The sequence below is a fragment of the Catharus ustulatus genome, chromosome Z, assembly GCF_009819885.2.
Source record: "Catharus ustulatus isolate bCatUst1 chromosome Z, bCatUst1.pri.v2, whole genome shotgun sequence".
NCBI lineage: Eukaryota > Metazoa > Chordata > Aves > Passeriformes > Turdidae > Catharus > Catharus ustulatus.
The window spans coordinates 61,814,621-61,838,832 of record NC_046262.2 but is presented as its reverse complement, the minus strand read 5'-3'; the positions used below and the strand labels follow the sequence as shown (position 1 = coordinate 61,838,832).

The 24,212-nt window shown below is 37.7% G+C and overlaps 1 protein-coding gene across 4 annotated transcripts in view; it reads left to right on the top strand.

Moving 5' to 3' along the window:
• LINGO2 (leucine rich repeat and Ig domain containing 2) overlaps positions 1-24,212 on the top strand; it is a 505,609-nt gene that overhangs the window by 78,468 nt on the left and 402,929 nt on the right. The window contains exon 1 of one of the 4 annotated variants that reach the window (XM_033084760.1): positions 2,990-3,007. The exons of the other annotated variants lie outside the window; for them this stretch is intronic. The gene's annotated coding sequence lies outside the window, so the exon portion shown is untranslated. Of the gene's footprint in view, positions 1-2,989; positions 3,008-24,212 lie in introns of those variants that run through there. 4 annotated transcript variants of the gene reach the window in all.

The following is a 24,212-nucleotide window of genomic DNA, read 5'->3' as shown; positions in this document are numbered from 1 at the left end:
AAAAATGAATGCAATAGAGATGAGTCATAACATTGTTATTAAACTAAAAATTTATAGTTATGAGGTGTTCTCTTTAATTTGTTGTGAGTTCCATCAATGCACATGTAGTCCCCACATATGCTGTATTATGCTTCCACTGTAAACCAGTAGTCATCCCCATTCTTGTCTCTGCTGAGGAGATGGAGGTCTCTGTTGTACAATAGAATTGGATCAATTATTAGAGGCAGTGGGATTCTGTGATTAGACAATGATTTTTCTCAACTTTTCTTTTTGCTTTGTCCTCAGTTTGCTTTTTAATAAAAGATTTATAACTGTGGTAATCATTAAGGTACTGGATATTTTATATTCAAAACTGAGGTGTATCAAGTAATTCTGACTGATCATAAAAATCATTTAATGTTTTCAAGTCATTAAAAGTCAGGCTCTGTAGTCTCTATGTCATCATTCTAAATAATGAATTCCCTCCAGTGTTGCTTTTATAGATGATAAACAAAGATAAATTGTGGCGGCCGTTGGTGCAGTCATATATGGTAGGGTACAACACAGGCCTCCTGCTGTGTTGTTGCCATATGGCCACATGAATTTAGATAGCCTTTGTCCCACCTACCAGAGCCCGACTGCAGAGCTAGTGGATGGATGGATACTAACGAAACTGAAGGAGGAGATTTCAACTTGGGTAAAATTAGAACACCAGGGAATCCGTTGTGGCTGTGAATCTCTGGTGGGAAATGGCACTTTGAAAGATGGCTAATATATGATAATATTTAAAAAACAGTTTAAAATTATTTGTTTCCTGCTTGTGCACCATATGTTATGCTCCAACCCCTTGCCATAATCCAAGGGTGAGACTAAGATTACCAGTGCCCTGAGAGTCAAAAAATCTGGCTGCTGCTACAACTTCAAGGCATATAAATAAAATGTATATAAGTATATATAAATATATTTATTAATTTATTTATTTTCAGGGGCTAGTCAGCATCTGAGTAAAAAGTTGGAATTTAGAATTCATCCTGACCCACTGTGCATGTTCATCTCTTTAACCCTGTGGATTCTGTGATCTAATCCTTGTCAGACACTCTGAGCTCCCTGCATGTAGTATCTCTAACAAGAATCTCATCCATTGCACACAATTACATTCTTAGTATAATTATACACTCTACTGCCAGTTCATCAATAAAACTTCTACTTGCTGAAAAGCAGTATGAAAGAGACCAGCTTCTTAAATCAGTCCACTAACTATTTGTGACCTCTTTTTTGTTACCTCACTGCTGGTTTGAAACCTGTTTTAATTTTTAGAGGGGGTGGAGAGGGAAGGGAGGGAGGGAGGGTGTTTCATACATAATGAAGGAAATTATCTAGCTGTTTTTATGTTTTAACATTGAAAAACATTTACAGAAGTTGTTGCTTCTGACTGGTTTATTGTGGTCATGGAATGAAAGCCTGACCACAGTAGATTTGATATGTAGTTTGTGTACTTCTCATCAGATTTCATTATTTCAGTTTCATTATTGCTTGGTATTTATTCTTTAATGTAAAGTGAGATAGAGCAAAAAAGTGTTTTAATCTCCAATTCAACTTTTTGATCTCCTTTGAAATTCAGTTTGCTTTGTGGCACAGTCCTATAGTAGTGCTGGACAGGAAACCTGCAAGTTGCTTTGTCTTTCATATGCTGCTCTTTACATCAAATGATTTCCTTGACTGCACCAGCATTTTGAAACCTGCACATTTGTACATATTCCTTCCAAAGACAGCATAGATGCCCGTAGGTAACAAACAGAATCCAAAAGCAAACAAAAGAGCTCAAACCTGCAAAGCTACTCTTGGGATTGAAAGTATGAACACATGCACAAAAAAGTACCTCATAGCAAAAAAAACCCCAAAAAAACCACAGAGGGCAGAATGAACAAATGGGAAGACTGAGTTATCGTGCCTGAGGCACCAGTGTTAGTGGAGTGGTTTTTGTGTGTGAAAGGACATAATTTCAGAGGTCATTCCACATCAACCATGGATCATTTAAGCATTATTGCTACTGTTGAATTTTTGCAATCAAAAGAAAGTGTATAAAGAGGATCTTCTGCGAGATGCAAGCCGTGTATTTTTTGATGTGGATGGCAGATGATGGTTTAACAGTACATGCAGCATTTTTTTTTTTTCCAAATGTCACAATTCACATAGCTTTGCATCTTCACAGGGTGGCACAGTGACCTACTGCTCATGCTAGTCATGAAGCCAGAGCAGATGTGTCCACCTAAGTATCACTATCACCAGTGTTTTTCAAGTTTCTGTGAACCACAGAACTCTGCTGAAAAAATAAAAATAACAATACAATGCCCTCCCTCAAAATATTAATGTTAAGTTCATTTGAGCAGGTTCTATTTGACACTGTGATGTGTAAGCAAAGCTGTCTTGCTTAACTAGCAGGGTTCAAAGCTATTTATTTGCTAGAGACTGTTTAAGAATGCCTAAAGTTGATTGGAATCAAGAATTGAAAAGAAATGTGACTTGCTATTAGATGTCAATGACAGTAAAATATGTTAATGATGGAAAAAGCAGTTTGTTGCTTTGCTTTTTCAATAAAGCTAGAATCCTTGAATCATCAAAATGTGACCAAAATTGTAGAACATAAGAGTATTTAACTGTGAGAATTACAGCAATGACAGATGGTGTGGCATTCTTTCAATTATGCCTGGAGTTTTTAAAATATGCTGGGTAATGTGGCTGTACTGATTAGTGCAATGGTTTAATATATTCATATAAAGTTCATTACTTTGGTAATATGTGTAAATAACTTGGACTGATAGGAATAGCTCCTCAAGAGGTAATTTAATGTAAATGTTTGTGATTGAAAATGTAGCAATCACTTTTTGTTGTAGTAAAAAAGTACTAATTTTTGCAATATTTTTCCAGGCAGATTCTGCTCAGATTTCAGAAAGACATCTTTATTTCAATTATGTATCCAGAAATATTGAAAAAGAAGAATGCCGACCTAGACCCACTGAAACCTAAAGTAAGATTTTATAAGATGAGTTAAATTGCAATTTGGGCTGAGGCTAGTCAATAAGGCTCCATTATGAAAAGAACTATAGCTGCTATTCCAGAGGCATCCTGAGGAACTCAAGGCTTTATTGTTGGAAAAGAAATTAATATGGAGGAAGGTTTATCCAAGATAAATAGTTGAAAAAAATCCCAGTATATTATTAAATCCCATTATATTATTAAAATCTTCGACTACAGTGTTTTTGAGAATAGGTATACTTTTATTTATATGGATATTTTTTCTCCTAGGGACATACAGATATATACCTATATACATACATATCTTCCATGTACAGAGTCTACAGGTATTTATTTATATATACGTGTATATATATATACATGAAAGTATATATTTTCACATAAAAACTGCCAAACTTTTGGAGAATTGACTCAGAGCAACTCTGCTGAAACCATACTAAGCTCTGCTGCTTCTCTTCGATGTTGTGGGAGACACATATGCATATATTTGTTTAATTTGTGGAATTATATGTGCATTTAATTTTTAATTGTGTAACCGTGTGATATGTTTTGAATTTGCTTTTAAATTTTGAGAATGAAAGTGAAGAAAAAACCAAAAGAGAACACCATATTTCATAGGAGAGATTTTAACTTTGTAAGTTTCTGTTAGGTTTTCTCAGTTTTGCCATAGTGACAGACAAGGGGTCCTAGACTAAGGCTCCCTCTGTTGAGACATAAAACACAACAGCAATGATGTTCCATCCCATCAAAAATTCACTTAAACAAAATGTTATTTTCTCCTGGAAACAGTGATTTGACTAAAACAATTTCTAAATGCCCTACACATCATAAAACTGTTTGAAATTTCTCTAGTATGTCTTTACAATTTAATAAACAATCATCATGTATCTGTTAATTCTATGTCCCCTTACTCCTGAGTCTGAGGAAATTTGTCTTTTGTCTGCTTCATTATCAGGAAAAGAAATCACTTATTTTCATAAATGGCAATGTAGCTGTAGTTTTGAATACTGATATTGAATATTTTAATATTTTGCAAATTCAATGAAGCTTTGACTTTCTTTTATCACTATGCGTGATACAAGGAGGTGTCGTCAGAATTTATGCGTTGTAGCTACAGAACTATGTAAATATAACATTCAGTGACTCAAAAAGTTATATTTATTTATTAATCAAGAAGAATATGATTACTATTTTAAAAGTTTTAAGATTTCTATCCAAAATAAATATATCCACTGGGCATACTCACAAAAGACAGGATTCCCTAGCTCCTCCGCAGAGGAGGATGTCCACTCTGACTACCTTTGTATTATCAGTAGATCAGTATCTGTTGAAAAGCAAGTTGCATGGTTGCAGTTAGGGTGATGTTAATGCAGCAGAGGTAACACAGAATCACACAGAGTCGCTGGGTTTTATGTTCTGTACTACTCTTCTGTAGTACAGAACACACAGCCCAACCCCCCCAGTATAGCAGGTTTAACTACAGCAGGTTCCACAGTATTGTGTCCAGGCAAGTATAGAACATTTCCAGAGAAGAAGATTTTACAGCCTCTCCGTGCACCCTGTTCCAGGGTTCTGTTACCCTCAAAGAAGCTTATTCTCCTATTTAAATAGAACCATGTGTTTCAGTGTGTTCCTATTGTCCTTTGTACCATCATTGTGCATCACACTGGGCATCTGAAAAGAGGCTGGCACCACTCTCTTGACACCCACCCTTAAGATATCTCTTGGCTTTTCCAAGATCTCTTCTCCAGAGTAAACAGGCCGAGGTCCAAAGCTTTCCTCATAAGAGACAATCTGGTCTGCTCATCATCCTTGTAGTACTTCTTTCTGTTAGTTTCTTATCTTTCCTGAACTGTGGAGCCCAGAACTGGACACAGCAATCCAGGTGCAACCTCACTAGGGTTGACCAGATACCTCTTGTAACTTGCTGGCAGTGCTTTTCCTAATATCCCCCTGGATACCATTGGCCTGCCTTGCCCCTAGAGCACACTACTGGCTCACAGCTTGTTGTCCACCAGCCCCCCTAGGCTGGTTCTCCACAGACCTGCTTCCCAGCAGGTCAGCCCCCAGTCTGTACTGGTGCGTGGCAATATTCCAGCCCAGGTGCAGAATGCTGCTTTGCCTTTGTTGAACTTCCTTAGGTTCTTCTCCACCCAGCTCTAAGAGTGTTTATCAATAGCACAGTGTAAAGCAGTCCGCAAGTTTTTCAGGCTAATAACAGAAATTAGCAAAACCTATACTTTCTGCCTATAAAGCACTCATTACATTGCAGAGAGCTATTATCCTATCTGTTCTATTTGGAGAAAGAACCAGGGAATCATTAAGGTTGGAAAAGATCTCCATAATCAGTGAGTCCAGCCATTAACCTAAACCTCCCATATCCATCACTAAAGTTTGTCTCTAAGCATCACATCTACACACTTTGAACATTTTCAGGAATTGTGATTCCACTACCATGAGAAGGCACTTCCAAAAGGGTATTTGTTTTTAATTTGGTTCTTTGAAAGAATGAGGTAAATAAATCCCCTGTCAAGTTGGTACTTTTTCCTGAAACATTTGTCATCTTTTAAGTTCAAACTAGCTACATTACCTTAGCAAACTTATGATTTCAGAACTTTATAAAGTACTTCATATAACTGCATCTCTTTCAATGTACTAGGTTGAAGAGGTTTAAAGGCCATGATTATTGTTCAGTGTTAAGATGCAAGCCTGAAAGTTTCTTATGGAAAATATAATATGGTTTGGATGAGCAGGTGGTTCCCATGCCAATCTCTTTTACAGGATATGGACTGCTACCATTTAGCACATATATATATCTGCAAGCTGAGAATACATTTTTTTCATTTTAATTGCTACCATATGGAAGTTGCACAGTCAAATAATTCATCTCCATCATCAATTTTTCTAGCAAAGAAAAGTCTAGGAAAATAGAGGAAAGAAAGAGGTCATCATATAAAACAAATGAATGCATTGTATAAAGTGTAAGAGGGGTTTAAAAGAGGAAAGTGGATTGAAATTGAAGTTTGTAAGTCTCATTCTATTTTCATAATCAGAAATTCTAATTTCCTCTTGAATTTTTGATCTATTAAGTAATCAATATAATTTTTTTATGGTACTGTTTTGTAGCATCCTGGATCTGGAAAATTTTCTTTTTCTTTATTCTGAAGGCATCATTGTCATATTAAGTTATGTGATGGAATATAAAACAAATATGCAGTATAAAATATGTGAAATATGAGAAGTTGATAATCATTTTATCATTCGTTGTTTAACAGAGTTCCTGCAAGCTTAAGTAAAGGTCAGAAGACACAGTGGTGCATTTAAATTTAGAAATGTAAGCATACGCTTTCTTTCTTCACAATTCTACATGGAGAGATGTTATTTTACTACTGCAAGCACAAAGTTCAAAATTCAAAAATTAAGCTAAAATACTGATGGGTTTGCAATCTTAAAGCACTAAAATGTTATTTCCTCATGTCAGTTCTTTCTTCTACTGCATCAGCTTATAAAAATTGCCTGTGCAAAATGAAGGTCTTTATGTATGTGGTATCATTCCTTGCTCATTGGAAAATGTTTTTTTCTTTTTTTTTAAAAAACTCTTGGATATTTTTACTCTTTTTGTCCCTTTACTGTTTTTTCAACCAAAGATAAGGTAAAAATGTTGTACAATAAAGATGCTTTTGAGATAATTACGTTGTTTTAGAGCATTACATAAATATTATTTCTAAATTTAGAATCAATTAAACATTGCACCAAAAGAAAATAAAAATGTGTTACTTGCTTATGCCAAGCTCTGAACATATTTTCTAACATTCTGTCTGAATAATCTATGTTTAAAATAAAATCCTTAGATTTTATGCAGTTGCTGAAGTGCATTTTTTGAGAAGGGAAGTTGGACAGTGTTAGAGCTGAGATTACGTTTGTAGTCTTTAAATGGTGTCAGGCACTTTCCTATTTTGTGACCTAATAATTATCAGCTGTATTGCATGTTGACAGTGCATCAGTAAGATTTCTGTCACTATAAAGGCGTTTTGACTGCCCAAGCCCAGATTTTTCTATTCCCAAGACAGACACATGCTAATGGCCTTTGCATGCCACCCTCGAATTCCCAAAAAACCCCACCTGCATGTTCTTGTGCCACCTGAAGAAGGGGACCATAAACTGAAGTTCTTCACCCCCATCTGTTAAGTGACAAGGTCCCAGGTAAATTTAAAGCTGTAAGATCATCTTTCTGTGCAATGATCAGCTGATAACTATAAGCATTTTGGAAGGCGTTTCTCTGCACTTAGAAATTAGGAATTTAACAGAGTTATGGGACAATTATCTCACAAGTATTTGCTATAACAACTTTGGAGCATGTAAATGAAGCGATGATTTTTAAAAATGTTTTGTAGAATTTGTTATTTGCGTTAATTAGTACATATAATATGTGAAGAAATACATTCTAAGAAGACTTTTTAAAAACAGAGAAGACAAAGAGTAGAACGTTTTTTTTAAATCTTGTTCCTGAACTGTGTTTTAGTAGGCATGCTTGCACTAGCTGTCTTACTCACGTGAGTAACATTTTTAATTATCCAAGCAATACTCAGTTAATTCTGTAGTAAAGGTAGATCACACAAGGACTTCTTTAGATTAAATGTTTGTTTGTTCAGATTAAAATAGTAATTTCCCTTAATTAGTAACTGCATGATGCATACACACTGAAATTTAATGGGAATGCATTTAGACACAATTCACTGATATGACTGATTATTAATTATTGCTTAGCAAACCCAAATGTCATGTTTTATAAAATGTTCTGCTTTAATTGAGCAATCCATAAATATGTTGCAAAGCAGAAAAATATTAATGCAATGCTTAATGAAAAGTATTTTTTTCTGGGATAGTGCACATAACATAGAGACAGAATTAATCTGTGACACCAAGCCTGAGTTTTCTGTGGGGCTCTTGTCACTGAGAAAGACAAAGGTGGCAGAAACGGGGTTTTTTCCCGCTTCCATTTGATAGTCAATCAGCCTGATTATTTCTTCTATAAATGTTTATTATAGTGTAATTCTGGATTCAAACATCTGTCAGCAGTGCTTCCTGTTTCGTCTCAGACTACATTTCAAGGCAAGCCATTAGAAGGATATTTTCCTCTTTCGAGCACTCCTTGGCTGCATTGTTGCGCTGTGGTCAGAACATTACTGGAAAATGTGTCTGTTTTGTGCTAGATGACAGTTTTTGCATCAAACTTTTGTAGACAAGTAATTCAAACTCTTCCCATGTAGGTGTGGTGTACCTATTTTTGAATCCATCTTCCCAAGATTGTGCTGTTGATCTAAACCAAATTTTGGTTTTAGAAAAGAAGGAGGCATGTTAGATGCTGTAACTTGTGTGGGGGAAGAAAGTGAATGGCTGGAAAGAGACGGGATTGCAGGATTTGGTATGCCTTTGAAACAAGTTCAAGTACAAAATTATTGAAAAAAGGTACTGCTGTTGAGCTCATAGGAAGGTAGAATGATAAGTGTAGGTTCTCTTCCATTATACACATCCAGACTTAATAAGCTGTAAATACCAGTTCTTCTTAAGTTGGCATTCTGGTTAGAAGTGGGTTTTGTGTGTCAATGCATATAAAAGGCTACAGTATTTTATTATAATGGTGTTCTTTTCCTTTAGAGGTACAGAGCTGTAAAGAGGGTCTCAGGCATAAAAGGACCTTTTCTAACCATTTGGTATTTGAAAACTTGTCAGCAGCTGCTTTGTTGTGGGGCCTGTAAAGTGTTACTGGATTTCAAGGTAGTAACCTTGCTACTTAGTTCTAAATATTTGCTATTATTGTTTAAAATTGTTTAAAACAAGAAGGAAATTCTGTCAATTTTTTAATCTCCTTTTCAGTTTGTTGTTCCCAATCACAATTTATAGACAGATTTTATACTTTTCCTTGATCCTAGGATCTGAATCGTGATTAGTCATAGCCTTTTATTGGGGAAGGAAAAGAAAGGAAGGATTGTTTGGTGGAAAGGGACCTGTAACGATCATCCCATCCCTGCCTGAGCTCTTCAAGGCTGAGCAAACATGAAAACCTCAAAATAGGGTCATTGTCCAAATGCCTCTCAAACACTGACAGATACAGATCATTGAGCATGTAGGAAGTCTGTTTCGATGTTTGAACGTAACCTCTGTATAGAAATGTCTCCTACTGTCAATCTGAATCTCCCCTGATGCAGCACTGAGCCATTTCTATGTCTCCTGTCACTGAATTTCAGGGAAAAGAGGTCAACACCTCCCTCTCCACTTCTCCTCAGAAAGCTGTTGAGAGAAATGAGCTGATATCCCCCATCTCCTCTTTTCCAAACTGGACAAACCCAGGTTTATCAGGCGTTCGTCACAGAAGCAGCAGATTTGTTGTCCTTCTTTAGACACATTTGAGAACCTCCACGTCCTCTTATAGATTGTGCAGCCCAGCACTGCACATAGGACTCAGACCACACCAGTGCTGAATACATCAGAATCATCACCTCTCTTCACCATGTGGCTGTGCTGTGTTTGATGTCTCCAGGATGCAGTTTACCCTCTTGGCTATCCAGGCACACTGCTGGCTCACTGTGATCCTGATGCCAGCCAGATTCCCAGATCCCCACTGCAGGATGAATTTCCAGCCACTCTTCTGGTTCATAACTGTGTTGAGTTACTCCATCAGAGGTGCAGAATTCAGTGTTAAATTTCATGCCACTGATGATTGCCCAGTGTTCAGTCTATCTAAATAGCTCTGCAAGGCCTTTTTTGCTTCAACACCACATCCCAGAGTGGCATTATCAGCATAATTGCTAATGGGATATTCAACTCCTGAATCTTGATCATTGATAGAAATCTTGACCAGAATTTGCCCTAGAACTGAGCTCTGAAGAACATCAGTTGGTGACAATTACCAACCTCTTTCACTACAACCCTTTGTGTCTATCCTTCAACCAGTTCTTAACCCATCATCATAAACCTACTGCGCAGCAGGTGGATAACCTGTTCAGAAAGTTGATAATGGGGGCAGTGTCAAAAACCTTACTAAAATCCAGCCTTACTGCATTCATCACCTTCCCTTCATCCACGAGGCAGGTATGTAGAAGGAGATAAATTAGTTAAACCTTTCCGTGTGTGAGCCCATGTTGACTCTGCCTGATGATTGCATTGTCATTTTGATGCCTTTCAACAGGATTCAGTATCATCTTCTCCATTATTTTTCCAGGTGCTGAGATTCAACTCACCAGTCTGTAGTTTCCTAGATCTTCATTCTCACTCTTCATTTAAATTGAAATAACATTGGTTAGCTTCCAGGTATCAAGGACCTTCCCAGAGTCATTCTTCTCACAAAGAAACCAAAAAAGGGTAATTGAAAAGTCATTGTACACAAACAATTTTAAGTGTTGTGTACATTTTTATAAAACTTAGTAACTGGGAAATAAAGAAACTATACTTGCTTATAAATTATTTGCAGGGGGAAAGGTAACTGAACCATGATTTTCAATTATTAGGAGCTTAAGGTACTGTGTAAATAGCAGCAGTAGGAGGAAGGGAATGAAAAAAAAAACCTAGCTTTGATTGTTTGCTTGTTTGATTGCTTCTCATTTGGTTTTCATTTTAACCAATCATGCTAAGTCTATGCATAAATAATGTTCCATATTCATTTTAGATTAAAAAATACATAGAAATGACTGCATAGGAAAGAGCACAGTAATACTTTCAGCATTGTGATGGAGATTAAGAAACAAGAAAAAACTTTTCTTGAAGTCTGAATTAAGAAGTATCTAGGCTAATCAGCAATTTCAGATTTTATTTTCAGTCAGTATGGATTTAGTGGGAGGACACAAAGGGATAGATTAAAATAGAGAAATGGAAAGAAAATCAATTTCTGGACAATGTGTAAATTGGCTAGCATTTGCATTGAAGTTTATGTCTTTCATGCCATTGGTTCCTGGGTCTCTTGCAATTGTTATGATTTTATGCTTTGAGTTCTCTGAAAGTTTAATACTTTTCTTCATCTCAGAGAGCTTTTGGTCCAATGCTAAGTTCTGTTTCTCAGACTGGGATGCATACGAGCATCTTTCAAAATGAGAAAACCACAAGGAGAGGTATCTAGTAGCTTTTCAGCCATAAGGACTCTCAAAGAAACATGAGACCTTTCTACCATGAGACCTTTCTACCATGAGTACAGGCTGATGCGAGTTGTGAAACTTACACCATGACCATGGCCATGTATTAATTACTTCTTTTAGAGACAAGATCTCAAGGTAGTGTAGATTAAGCAGGATCCTAAATCCAATCTTCTCTTTCTTCAAAACTGTTACACTCTTCCCAGCAGGCGTTTTTTAGTCAGCTGAGTTGCTATCCTTGATTCTATTTTGCAATTTATCCTGTGGAAATGTCACATAGTGGGATTTGCAATTACTTGTGGTATTTTCCAGCTCTGTATCTACTCGCAGATTATCCTTTGAAGCTTTCCCCACTGAATACTGTGACTAGATTCTCTGATTAAACATATTTTTACCTGTCCAGAATTAGTTTAGCTTTTGATTTTTTCTTATAAAATAGGAAAAGCTTTGCCAAGTAGTCCTTCTATTAAGCAGAGGATTTGATGATGAAAACGCACAAGGTTTCAAAATTGAATTTGTGGTATCATACAATCGCTGATGGCTTTTTGAGTCCAGTGCAGGAAAAAGTTAATGAGCAGTGCTTGATTTCTTATTTTTCTGTCTCTTGGAGAAGCCAAACTGCTCCAGGCTTACTGAAATGTTAAAAGATGACAAAAGACTGTACAGCAGCCATGCAGGGAGGGGACAAGCAGAGGCAGCTATGTTGCACAGTTTAAGTAAAAGTATGTCAGGTTAGCAGCCACTACAGAAATGCCCCCTTGAATTCCCAGGACCAGCACAAGATAATATGTTTGTTCTGATGTCTGTGAAAGATGTACACAGAAGATTCCAGAGTCTTAAACTTATTTTGAGTTTGGCAGCTGGATTTTGCAGCAGAGTCCCACTGACTCTAATAGGCCTTCCATTTGGATAATGCAGACAAAAAATCCTGACTACCTTTAAGGAGGAACTTGATCCTCATGAAAAGAGATATATTAGAGATAAGTGTGCCTCAACAAAGGATAGACACTGGGTCAGAAGATCCCATAGAGTCCAGTTTCCTAATATAAAGGGAAAATGGAATTGAGCTGCCTTCTCTGCTGCAGTTGGAGTTGGTGCATGGTATCTTTTGAGTAGGCTTTGCCAGTGGTATTGCCTTAGCTGAACTTCACTGGTTCTAAAGGACTTTCTTTAATATGCTTTTGTCTGTGCAATTTAACTTTTTATAACATTTCTAATGAATTTTTTTTGCCCTTAGCTTTATGGAGAATCTGAAATGCCAGAGGAAAAAAAGTAATTAAGTAGAGTAATGGTCTTAAATGCAGTTCATAGTTCTTTGTCGATACATTTTACAGAATGCTTTCTGCAGAGCAAAATCTCACAGGATAATTAATGTGCTCCAAAGAATAATACCTATACTATTTTATTACTTTAGAAGAAATCAAAAAGAGGGAAATTTGGGGATGTTGGTCATATAACAAGGCTGAAGGAAGTATTAGATTTATCTTTGCCATCTCTTTGCTGTCTCTTTTACAGCGATATTTTCTTAAAAACCAACAGTTTTGTCTTGAGTCTAAAGAGAAATTTGTGTGAAGAGAAAATATATGTGCATTTCAGTCACTTCATTCTCAAACTGCAGTCCCCAAATTTCATGTCCAACGGCCACCTAGTTATGGGCATGACTTATATTTGTGGACACCTCAGCTTCTCAGGGTGAAGTTTCCTTATGGTCTCAGATTTTATGGGCATCCACCAGTGCTTCAGGTTCCGATTTCACCGTGGAGCCTACAAAAACAATATAAAGCAACACATGACGATTTTCTGAAGTCAATGCATCTAAAATCATCTGCACCTTTTCCTTTACTCGGAACTGGAACTAGGATATGTATTCTTGTTCTGCATGTTTCTGTTTTCCAGTCTGGTTCTTCAGCCATCCTTCTTTCTGGGTGAAGAAGTTAGAGGCTAAAAGAGTATCGCAAAAATGCCCAAAACGTGTCACAGCTCGAACATATATTAGAGAGAGGATTGACACAATTACTGGAGCACAAATAGGAAATCATCCTTCTTTCTTCATTACTGGTTTTGGCTGGTATTATTGTATTTGCTTGGACTGTCTGCAGTGCATTCAGTTTCCTTTTTTTTTGCAGAATGAAACAGTTTTAGCAGGAAATGGCACCTGTGCTCCTGCTGAGAAGCAGAGAGCAGAAATTGACTCCCATGAGGTTACTGAACTATGTGTTCCTTGTTCATGCACGTGAAAACAAGGAAGGTGACAATGAAGGTCCATGAAAATACAAAGTACATCTTTGTAATTTTACAGGTAGAAGGGTATTTGCATATAAACACAGTAACAGATTGTCTTACCTTTTTCTGCAATACTGTGACTCCCAAATGCAGATTAATTTTAAACATTTTAAAACTGCATTTTATGCAAGAATGAATCCATACACAGAAGTCTTCTATGGAAACATATGTAAAATATGTGCTTTTAGACATTTAGAAAATAGGCAAAGATTCAAAATCTTCATATTTTTCATTTCATGATTAGAACTTTTGCCAAAGAACCCTATCTACTCTGCGTGAAAACACAACATTTCTTAAAATACAAGCAAACACAGGGAATTGTTTTCTGCTGGTAACTTTTGTGTCATACAATTATGTTTCCAGGATACAAAAGACAAGTCTGCAACTGTGCTTTCTAACTTAAGCACTAACCATCACCTAACTAGCCATAGAGACTGTTGGTTATAACCAAGACAGAGAATAGTATACCTTAAAGGGTCCTTCAGAAATCTCCATGAATTTCCAATGACATTAAAAGTCTGATTTACACAACTGGACGATGATTTTTCTAGGTCTGTTCAGATATGGCTGATTTTCAAAGAAAAAAAAGGTTGAAGAAATATGATAAGAAATGGAAAGTGTTGGGAGAAATGCCTAGTTATGTCTTAAGAAATACATCATGTAAGACAGTTATACAATAAAAAAAATAGTTATCAAAGCAAAAATAAGTCATGCACTTTTTTTTTTCAAGTACATTGAAAAGGTATTGTGTAGCCTACATACTCTTAATAATATTTTATTATTACTTATTGTTAATTTATTACTATTATTAATTATTATTAACTTCTTTATATAAAATGCACAAAAATATTGTGTGATCTGTCATATGGTTGCTTATGAAGCAAATTAAGTTTCAGAATAAGGATTTGTACATTCTCACAAATAAACTCATATATTTGCCAACTGAACTACTTCATTAACAGACATGTCTCCCTTATGACCATCAGGTTGCAAGTTCACTTCATAGGGGAATGCAGTCATGCCTTTTTTCCTTATCTAGTCTAAATTTTTTAATAGGCAATATGATAACTGCTGCCTCTCTATTGAATTTTTTTTAATGGCTAAAATTTTATTTACATAAATCCATTTATATAATTGATTATTGTTTTGTCTAATGCTCGTGATGAACTAGAACCATACTATTTCAGTCTTCTGTTGCTTTGAAATTTTAATATACACATAAATTTAACATTGCATTACTAATCATAACTATTTATTTTTCCTCCATTTAAATTATAGAAGAACATTTCAGCTTTTAATTATTTAATTTTCTAATAATTTAGAGTTTCATTGACAATTCTCTCATTTGATGATGGGAAAAGTATGCGGTTCTCCTTTTCCATGCAAGTTCATGCATCATGGCAATGCTGACACAACTGAGAAGCCAGGTTGAAAATATTTTGTTCTCCTACTTCCCTACATGCAAATGAGAGTAGAATGCAGAATTTGTGGGTCATTGCAAATAGAGTACTATGAGATCCCTCTGTATAAAACACCTCCCAGCCATCCCTTAAATAGTCCACCCACCAAAGTTCCTGTAAGCCTTCCAAATGGAAGAGGTTTGATCAGGAATTTATGTTTCACAAATCTTGACAACTGGCTTAGTGACAAGTTTTGTTTGTCAAAAACTGGGAGCTTCTGAATCCAAAATCACACCTCTTATGTTGTGCGTAGTTTAGCGGGAGTTCTGGATCTTTCCTCAGCAGATTGGGGACCCAATCCTATCTCCAGCAGAGGCAAGATTTATTTCCAACCAGACCAGATATTTCTGATATCCAGTTCCCAGTGAGTTGGGAAGTTAGAGGAAGTATCTGTTCATAGCCCAGCTCAACTTTTGAGCTCAGCTTTTGAATATTTGTTCCTGCTGTGTATTAAATTAAAGTTTAACCCTTGAGTTTGATCATGTTCTCTGTTTTGGTCGATAGCAGTGATCAACATGTTTTTTCTTCCTTTATTAGTCAAATGGCTTTAATTTTTTTTTTTTTTGGGTAAAAACTTCATCTCTTGGCAAGCCCATGTTGTTATCTATTATATTTGCTCTGTTTTCTCAGTCATGTCATGTGGAATATTGCTGAGAAACTTGGACAAATCTATAATAAGAGAATTACACATTTTGCTTTTTAAAAATGTAACTATACACAATAGTTTCACAGATAAAATTTTGTACTGGTATAGTTGCTTTGGTATTCAGGTTTCTCTGCATAGGAAAATTCCAGAAGTTTTCACCATAAACTGGCTAGAATATTTTCCCATATAGACACAATTTTAGGCTTTTATTTTTAGTTTGGAACAGATTTTGGAGTGATTGTCAAGGCTTCTGTGAAGTTCTCATAGAAAGGCGATGATCAAGATCAACAACAAGACTGACTGAAAGCAACACAAGGTTTAGTAAGTGAAAGGCAGCCTTGGTGCATTTGGTTTCATCGGAAAAATGTTGATTTAAAAGTCATTCCTTGTATAATGATGGGTACAAACACAGTTATTTCACACCACCATCATCAAAATCCCTGTGGGGCAGCATGGGGAGTTTCAATAAATTGGGAAGGGTTTCAGAATCTTCCTTAACTGAACAGTACAGACTTCAGATATAATCATGACCAAAAAGGTGTAAACATAGTTTTTTGTTTTGTAGAATTACCCATCAACATTTGATGATAATTCAGTATTTATTGAAACACTGCTAGGAATACACTTATTTATAGAAAGCATTTTATACATTCATTCATTGAAGAAAGACTGTAAAAAATATAGTGTTCAACAGCAAGTAGAGAAGTTCCTCCTAAGAAGTTATAAGAGTAAAGAAAAAAGTGAAATGATAATGGAGATACTTGGTAGTCACCTCTGTAATAGCAGTTGTGCCAGGAAGTGCAGTGAGCATTTACTTTGCATTATTTTTTATTTCTCTAACCTAGTATATATATTATTGGTTTATTGTTAGTTAGCGATGAAAAATTTATTCCACACCATGTGTTATAGGCAAACTTCTGGCATCATTACTTTGTTCTTTATTTAAGTGCAGTATGTTTCTTATAACAAGACACTGAGTTCGAGGAATAATAAGATATCCTAAAAATGTGGAAAAGAGGAAAAAGTGTGCATTTTTTGAGCCATTTTCTTTTTCTTTCCTGCTTTTGAATACAAAAAGTTCAACAAAAGATTACTATAATTCGCAGTAAATTGCATAAAATTACTTGTTGTTAACTATCAGCATGTTTATTTACATAGCTTGCATAGAAACACTTTATGAAAAAGTGGAAATAAAGTTGATACATTTGAAATAGACTCAACATGCAAGCAGAAATTGTCTTTGAAATCATTTTATGGCATATTAGTTCTCTTCATTTAAGAAGTACTTAACCTATAGGTAATTACTCTTTTGTAACCTCGAACAAAAATATTTTATGGCTCTGGGAAGGGTATTTAGAGAGCTGTGTGAAATTTCAGAGGGAGTACTTTGTCATATAATTTTGAACAAATGTTTTTACTATTAATTCTCTTCCTCTTTGTTAAAAGATGAATGTTCTATTTGACTTTCTTTTCTACAAGTATTTAATCTTCCAACTGAAACAAACAATCTTCTGTATAAATCTACTGAGATATTTTGTACATATACTTGATTTTTTTGTGTTGCAATATTTGCACTGACATTATTTAATTTTAAAGATGAAAAGCGTAAGCATGGCTTCCAAGTTGCTTCTCCCAAAATCAGTCTCTCATTATGTGATTCAAGCCATCTCCATGGTTTTCTGAGTTGCATATCAAAGTCCTAGACTTCTTCATTCAATTAGAATTGCGAATCTATCTCCTTAGCCCAAAGAAAGTAATGGATTTTTTCAGAATTAATAAGTAATGATGCCATGATTTCAGTGAGAATTAGATGATACCAGAAACCTTCTTGACACAACTTGAGATATTATAATTTATCTGTCCAAAACTCTGATTAGAGTTACAATATATTTTCATCCCTATTTACGCAGTGGACAACTTGGTCCAGTTTCAGCAAACCATTTGAGAAAAAGTTTTCAAGTAGGTGGGTCTTTGGCTCTTGCTGAATTCCTCCTTCTCAGCTCTCAAGCTATTTATCTCTGTTGTGAATTTGGTGAATTTGGTTTTTGTTACCAGGATGGTGTGCCTGTTCTCAGTCACCAGTGCTTCAGTAATGTATACCTCTAACGTGTAAGAACCGTATTACCTGAGAAAATTTCATGGACAAGAAAGCAATCTTATTGGAGACAGAGTATAAGTGAAACTCACAGTACCTTCCATGTAACATTTATTTAAATAAGTCTGCATAATTTTCTTGTCATATAACCATAGATTTTCCTGAGTTAAAAGGGCTTCAAAGCCCAACTCCTGGGAATTGATGATGATTAACAAAATTCTCTCTGAAATAAATTTAGAGCCAGAGTATCACTTTCAGTCCTTCAATAAATCTATTTTATGGAAAATGGTTTTCTTCATGTTTTAGCATTTCTCCAGTTTTTCTCAGTTGTTTGTACAAGTTGTCTTTTAGGAAGTCTTCCTCCTAGCCAGCTGTGACTGCATTCCCAATTCCATGTTCCATTCATGCAATGACACAAAGGGGAAGGCCCATTAACATTAATGCTGATGTAATGATTTACTGCCAATCAAGTCGTGTGATCGTCTGCAAATGGACTGAACAGCAGTTGATTCCTCTGTTAATTTCTCCACCATTGTCCATTTTCTGTTTGCTTTTTTGTACATTGTTAGCTGACAACTGTCTTTGTGGCAAACCTAGAAGAGACAGCAGACTGCTTAAATACTTTAAGGAAGCCTCACTTTCATTTTTTTTAATATGCACTCCTAAGTTAATCCTTTCGGTTGTGTTCTACCTTGTCTTATTTTGTTTCTCACCATTTTAACTTTTTACTCTTTTCCTACGAGTCATGCCTATGACATATCAATCCCAATATTTCTCGTGCTTCCTTCCCTTCTTTTCACAGATTTGGTCATTAACACTTCCTATGGTTCTTGGTGCTTGTCTTCTTTTCCATGTTTATCCCTCTCACCTGTTTCAGTGTTGTGTTTACTTCTTTTGAGTAGCCTTCCAGACAGTTTCCAAGCAGACATTCTTCCTTCATGATCTCTCTCCTATCGTCTTGTCTCTTCTAGAAATTTAGGCCAACAGCTGCTGCCTAGCATTTCTCAGACCTATTTTAACCAAGCTGTCTCAGTCACATACATTTACAATGCTCTGTCTTGCACAAGAAATGAGGACTGAATCTTCTTCCAAGTCAGGGTGATGTGTCTACAGTCCTTACCTTCATAGCAAACATAGTGCCTTCATGGCCTCTCTTTTTCTGGCCATGTTACCTGTTATGTCCCCAAGGCTTGTCTTTACTCCTCCTGGATCTTTCATTCCATATGTTTTAGAATGTTTTATCTCATTTTCACTTGTTCTGCCCTTCTTGTATGTATATGCTGCCACCTTCTTCAGTCATTGTCTCTGGTAGAAACTGTGTTCAATCTTTTTGCAATTTCCCTATCCTCCTGCCCTCAAATGCAGATTTTACCCTATCCCATCACTGGAAGCTTCTACAGTCTTATTAAGTAACCTCTTTGCAGGTAGTTTGCAGGATATCTGCAAAAAATCCTTGACAAGTTTCTTCCGTCTCAAAATCTTGTTTCCAGAATGTTTTCTCTCAGTAGTTTCTCTCAGAGTGTTTCTCTCAGTAGTTACTGCCATGGCTCATATACAGTAATTTCACGAATACAAGCCGCAGCAAGAAGACTAAAATTTTGGTGGAAACCCGGAAATGCGGCCAATATTCCGGTGCGGCTAATCTATGGACAAAAATGTGATATCTGCCCTTACCTAGTATCATGCTGGTCCAGTCCCGAGCCAAAACAGTCTGAAATCCATGGTTTCCCGTTGTTCCGACGATGAACCAATCAGAGAACAGCTTATTGCCTGCCTGTGGATGGTGGCGTTACTGAGGGGCGGGGGTTGTTATCGGGGTGAGTTACCTCGGCAGTTCGATAAAAGTGTGTGATATTTCTCTGTACTTTTTAAAGTGTTTTCAGTCTTGTGCGGCTACGGGGCTGACTGGGCTCGCAGGGAGAGGGCTGGGGGAGCCTCTCTCCCCTCAGGGAGAGGGGTAGAACGACCACTCGGCTCGCAGGGAGAGGGCTACAATGGCCACTTCCCCCCACGGGCTGCGAGGGCTAAAACGGCCGCTCCCCCCGTGGACTGCGAGGGCTAAAACGGCCGCTCCCCCCGCCCGGCTGCGAGGGCTAAAACGGCCACTCCCCCCATGGGCTGCGAGGGCTACAACGGCCGCTCCCCCCGCCCGGCTGCGAGGGCTACAATGGCCGCTCGCCCCGCGGGCTGCGAGGGCTAAAACGGCCACTCCCCCCGCCCGGCTGCGAGGGCTACAACGGCCGCTTCCCCCCGCCCGGCTGCGGGGGCTACAACGGCCCCTCCCCCCGCGGGCTGCGAGGGCTACAACAGCCGCTCCCCCCGCCCGGCTGCGAGGGCTACAACGGCCGCTTCCCCCCGCCCGGCTGCGAGGGCTACAACGGCCGCTCCCCCCGTGGACTGCGAGAGCTAAAACGGCCGCTCCCCCCACCCGGCTGCGAGGGCTAAAACGGCCGCTCCCCCCGCCCGGCTGCGAGGGCTACAATGGCCGCTCGCCCCGCGGGCTGCGAGGGCCACAACGGCCGCTTCCCCCGCCCGACTGCGAGGGCTAAAACGGCCGCTTCCCCCCGCCCGGCTGCGAGGGCCACAACGGCCGCTTCCCCCGCCCGGCTGCGGGGGCTAAAACGGCCGCTTCCCCCCGCCCGGCTGCGGGGGCTACAACGGCCGCTCCCCCCGCGGGCTGCAAGGGCTACAACGGCCACTCCCCCCGTGGACTGCGAGGGCTACAACGGCCGCTCCTGTGCCAGCACGGAGATGTGGCTCCGCTCGGAGCTCAGCTGCCTGCCTGCGTGGCTAAGTGGCTGTTTAAAGGCAACACGGATCCATTGGGAATGCTCGCAAAATGACCACACTATTGTTCCTGTCTTTTTCGGCTTGTAAATAAAGGGTGTGTCTTTTTTCACTTGGAAACAATGTTTCCAAGGTCGGCAGTAAGCCAGTAAGTCCCGGCAATCCCGCGATTGTGTTACTAAATGACGACTTTGTGAAAGTTCGCTGCAAACTAAAGTGCGGCTAATATTCCGGGTGCGGCTTATCTATTAACAAAGGCAACAATGTTGCCAACACACCAGCAGTGCGGCTTATATTCCGTGCGGCTTGTATTCGTGAATTTACTGTAAGTTTTGTTTTGTTTTGTTTTGTTTTCCTATTTCTCATCATCTCTGTGGGATGTTATTACCATATCCATTTGTGGAACTCTAAACTGGATTCAGGCAAATGCTGTAGAACGGCATCACTTCTCCCCATTATGACTTCCAGCAGATCATTCAATTTTTTACTTTTACAGGGAAGCAAGAATGAGATCATTCTTAGAGCTCACAAAGGAGGGAAAGATGCCTTCACTTTTGGGCAGTGACATAGAATGCGAAGTATTCACGATTTCAAGCCGCACCCTTTTGACTAAAATTTTGGTCCCAACCCAGAAGTGCGGCTTACACTCAGGAGCAGCCATTATGTGGATGAAGTTACGAATTTTGCTAACCCGGAAGTGTGAGCCCGCAGCAGCCCCGAGCCGATCCGGAACCCGCCTGGCCCTGGTGGCAGAACAGTGGGGCCGATCCAAGCCCACACGGCCCGAGCCGAGCCAGTAAACCCTGCAATCCAGTGATTCTGTAACTAATTGGCAAGTTTGTGAAAGTTGCACGAACATCCTCACTGTGAACAAAAGTGCGGCTTATAATCCAGTGTGGTTTATATATGGGTCTGGTTTATGTATGGACAAAGAAGGAAATGTTGCCGACAGCCAGAAGTGTGGCTTGTAATCAGGTGTGGTTTATAATCATGAAATTACTGTACTTTTCTTCTCAGTGGACACGTTGTTGAACAGATCTTCTAAAAGGAGGAGTATTTTCTTATAGTCTTGTACTGTATATTTTACCAAATCAGCAGAGGAAAACTGAAAGTGGACCTTGTTACCTAATGTGAGGAGAAATAGCTTACTCAAAAGTGTGTACTTCACATGCCTGCTATCTTACATACTTCATAGTTTACTGAAGCTTTGTAGTCTGGCAAAATAATTTAATGAAGCCTCAGGCTCTGGAAAAGAAAAGTGCTTAGCTCAGGTGCCATGTCACAGGCAATTATTTGGGATAGGAACTAGAACAAAGGTGTAGGCATGCAGAGGCAAATGGCATGTCTGAAGCTAAAATTCTGTTTCTCTGTGTGCTCATTCATCAGTGGCATTGCAGTTTAGCGGGTTGTCTAATCAGGTGTAATCAGCAGCCTGTTGATGAGCATAGCACTCAGTTTAGATTTATTGCAGCACTAATGAATGAACATTCTCATGCTTACACTGACCATAAGATCATAGTAATTATATGTTATTTCACATGCAGCCATTATTATGTTATAAGGTTCCTGCCTGAGGTTTTAAATAAATTTAGTCTGCACAAACCTGAAATGCCTGCCTTGGACTGTGGTTGAAGTACATCAGATGTGCTATTCTTAATGCTAGCACAAAAACTAAACACAAAAATGTCAAGTGAAGCTAATTTGTTTTTCTTAAAATTTAGTAAGAATCTGAAAAAAGTCAGCTATCCTGAATTCAGGATATCTGAAAAAATAATTTAACTGCCACTTGAGTGGCTTAATTCTCACATTTCTAACCCTAACACATTTCTAATCTAGTTGCAGTTCTGCCATTTCTTTATAGCTGACTCCCTAAAAATGGTGAACAGGAAGTGGAAGAACATGTGTTCTTTTACACAAGCTTTTCTGTGATGCCAGAATGCATGTTGGCATCCTAAAGAAAAGTGATAATACAAACTCCTTGTAGCACAGCTATATTTTCTGCAGTGAAGAGGGTAAAGCATCAAAGGTAAACATGATGTAAGTGGAGACAGTTTTCACAGAAGGAAGTAGTGAAAGACTGTCAGCATGTGATACATACTGACTTTGGCCTGTGGGTTTTAGCTGTGGTTGGCAACGATCTGTGGTATTGCTGGCATCAGTTATCATCATTTATCTCAGTGGGAGGCGCTTTTGAGGTAAGCCAAAGCTGCAATGCAGCTACTATGTCAGGACTAGCAGCTGTGTCCTGAGATCATCTCTGCAGCTCAGCTGTTCAGAAAAATGTTTTAATATCCCTGAAGGTTTGAATCTTCCTGTTTGTTACCAGGTAAAGATATTTTCCTTGTGAGTAAGGTAAGAACACAGGGCTTCATCTGTGATGCTATTGTTTTCTGCACAGATTACATTGACTTGTTTTTAAACTTGGACAACAGTCGAAATCATCATCAGAACCCTGATAGTTATCTATGCGAATAAAGGGTTTATAAGCACATCATTTTAGAAGAGCAGTGTCTTTTAGATTTCTATGTGGCATCTTTCCAATTGTCATACATTTCTAAGGAACCATGCATTTGGCAGCTCTGTTCCCACAGGCCATTTTTAGACAATGGCAGTTATACCATATTGCATAACTGCATCCCAAGATGCACCCAAGCTGCTTCCCCTTTGATGAAGGAGAATGATGATATATATGTATATGTATATGTATATGTATATGTATATGTATATGTATCTATATCATCTATATCTATCTATATCTAAGTCTATATCTATATCTATATCTATATCTATATCTATATCTATATCTATATCTATCTATATCTATATCTATATCTATATCTATATCTATATCATCTATATCTATATCTATATCGTCTATATCATCTATATCTATCTATCTATATCTATATCTATCTATATAATCTATATCTATATCTATATCATCTATATCTATCTATCTATCTATCTATATCCATATCTATCTATATTTATATCATCTATATCTATATCTATCTATCTATATAATTTATATCTATCTCTATCTCTATCTCTATCTCTATCATCTATATCTATCTATATCTATATCTATATCTATATCTATATCTATATCTATATCTATATCTATATCTATCTATCTATATCTATATATCTATAGCTATATCTAATCTATATCGATATCTATATAATCAATATCTATCTGTATATATGTGCGTGGGTTTATAGATATATGTATAATACATATGTATATATGCATGTGTATATATATATGTATGTATGCGTATATATATATATATATATTTACTAGGTAGGGTTTGTGTCTTCATATCACATCTCAAGAGCTAATTAGTTTCCCAAGTTTGGGAATATCAGGAAATACAGCATATCACAGATTGTCATTGCAAGTATTTTTCTAGAAGTCCTTATGAAGCACGTGGGTTTGGATATAGATGAGGATGTTAAAAATTGCAGGCCAGATGATTACTGCTACTGTGACTTGAAGAGTTTCAGAGTCTTCCGTGAACTTCATTAGGGCTGTTTTCCTTTCGGGAATGGTTCAGAATAGGCTGACACACAAACACTTTATCTTTGGCCTATTTTCATGGGAATTTCATATTGCATATTGAGACCAAATGCACAGAAACTCGTGCTGTTTTTCATATGCTAGAGACCCATATTCCCTTAGCCCATAATCTCCCAGAAAGAGACTCAAAATCCATGTGTTGGACTTTCCTCTGTTACCTACTATCATTACAGATGCCATCAAAGAAAAAAAGAAGAAAATATGATGCTCAGCATTTTTC